The sequence below is a fragment of the Schistocerca serialis genome, unplaced genomic scaffold (genome assembly GCF_023864345.2).
Source record: "Schistocerca serialis cubense isolate TAMUIC-IGC-003099 unplaced genomic scaffold, iqSchSeri2.2 HiC_scaffold_1211, whole genome shotgun sequence".
NCBI lineage: Eukaryota > Metazoa > Arthropoda > Insecta > Orthoptera > Acrididae > Schistocerca > Schistocerca serialis.
In genome coordinates this window covers 47,501-50,000 of record NW_026047416.1, presented here as the reverse complement: position 1 = coordinate 50,000, position 2,500 = coordinate 47,501, and positions in this window count along the sequence as shown.

Here is a 2,500-nt window from a genome sequence, read left to right as displayed (position 1 = left end):
TAACCTATGTTGTGCCTTAACCTAACCCATGTTGTGCCTTAACCTAACCCATGTTGTGCCTTAACCTAACCCATGTTGTGCCTTAACCTAACCCATGTTGTGCCTTAACCTAACCCATGTTGTGCCTTAACCTAACCCATGTTGTGCCTTAACCTAACCCATGTTGTGCCTTAACCTAACCCATGTTGTGCCTTAACCTAACCCATGTTGTGCCTTAACCTAACCCATATTGTACCTTAACCTAACCCATATTGTACCTTAACCTAACCCATATTGTACCTTAACCTAACCCATATTGTACCTTAACCTAACCCATATTGTACCTTAACCTAACCTAATTTGTGCCTCAACGTAACCTAATTTGTGCCTCAACGTAACCTAATTTGTGCCTCAACGTAACCTAATTTGTGCCTCAACGTAACCCATGTTGTGCCTCAACGTAACCCATGTTGTGCCTCAACGTAACCCATGTTGTGCCTCAACGTAACCCATGTTGTGCCTCAACGTAACCCATGTTGTGCCTCAACGTAACCCATGTTGTGCCTCAACGTAACCCATGTTGTGCCTCAACGTAACCCATGTTGTGCCTCAACGTAACCCATGTTGTGCCTCAACGTAACCCATGTTGTGCCTCAACGTAACCCATGTTGTGCCTCAACGTAACCCATGTTGTGCCTCAACGTAACCCATGTTGTGCCTCAACGTAACCCATGTTGTGCCTTAACGTAACCCATGTTGTGCCTTAACGTAACCCATGTTGTGCCTTAACGTAACCCATGTTGTGCCTCAACGTAACCCATGTTGTGCCTCAACGTAACCCATGTTGTGCCTCAACGTAACCCATGTTGTGCCTTAACGTAACCCATGTTGTGCCTTAACGTAACCCATGTTGTGCCTTAACGTAACCCATGTTGTGCCTTAACGTAACCCATGTTGTGCCTTAACGTAACCCATGTTGTGCCTTAACGTAACCCATGTTGTGCCTTAACGTAACCCATGTTGTGCCTTAACGTAACCCATGTTGTGCCTTAACGTAACCCATGTTGTGCCTTAACGTAACCCATGTTGTGCCTTAACGTAACCCAATTTGTGCTTTAACGTAACCTAATTTGTGCTTTAACGTAACCTAATTTGTGCTTTAACGTAACCTAAATTGTGCTTTAACGTAACCTAATTTGTGCTTTAACGTAACCTAATTTGTGCTTTAACGTAACCTAATTTGTGCTTTAACGTAACCTAATTTGTGCTTTAACGTAACCTAATTTGTGCTTTAACGTAACCTAATTTGTGCTTTAACGTAACCTAATTTGTGCTTTAACGTAACCTAATTTGTGCTTTAACGTAACCTAATTTGTGCTTTAACGTAACCTATGTTGTGCCTTAACCTAACCTATATTGCGCCTTAACCTGACGCACGTTGTCGCTGAACCTGCTCTGTAATTGTTATGCAACTCGTTAAATTAGTGTAGTGTTGCCTAACCGCAACCCTCGCAATATAGTTCGCTATTCGCACTGCCCGGTCCCCTGTGTATCGCGTCATGTTAAACACCTTGCAGGTGTTGCTGACTTTCCACATGCTCCTGCTATACACTGTAATGTGGATAGCAGCAGGACGTACATGCCCCCCCCCCCCTTCCCCCCTGCCTTCGCAAGCTGGTCGTTGAGAAGTTTGCATGTTCAATGCCCTTCGCATGCCGACGTACTCAGCCTACGTTGTGGTACGGCCTGTCACCTGTCCGCCGATGTACGCAAAACCCACAAACTGTACTGCACATTGGTCCGTATGTACTGAATGATACATCGTGGCACATGTGTGACCGTACGACGACTGCGCCTAGCAACGGCAGACCATACAGTCCAAATATTGTGCACGCAGCTACGTGTCGTCTCCCTATAAGAGCTGGATTGCAGTGTGGTACGCCATTCAGACGTGTGGGAGGAACGGACGCCCTGGATGGCGATCAGCATGAGCAGTCTGTTGATGTAGTGGAGCGTGTATTCGGACGTAGTCGTCTCTTCTCACACACCGTGATAGCATGTTGCACCGCGTTCCACATCTGCGACATCCTGCAGAGGCCGGCTGACAGTCGTTCGCGCAATGGACACCGCATACGTACGGGGGCTACCTTCCACGTGTTCTCGAGGCGTGCACATGTTGTTGCGTCTATGTGGGCAGACGTAGTGTGTTGTGACACCTGACACAGGCATGCAATACTCGTTGCAAATGGCGATGGACGTCTACGTTTGCTGGTGACGTTACGCAAATGAACAACAGGTAACCCGTTGTGGTGCGGTTGTTCTCGCTAGAGGTGAATCAGTGTTGGCGACGATCGGTCGAGCTATTAACCGGTTGTTTCAGGGATACCCACCATGCCCACGAACGTGAAAGGGGACCCACCATGCCCACGAACGTGAAAGGGGATCTGGGTGTGAGGCGATACGCGGCGGTGGCTGGGTGGGACCGTCCCCGGCCGGTGAGGGGGGGCCGCCCGGCGTGCTG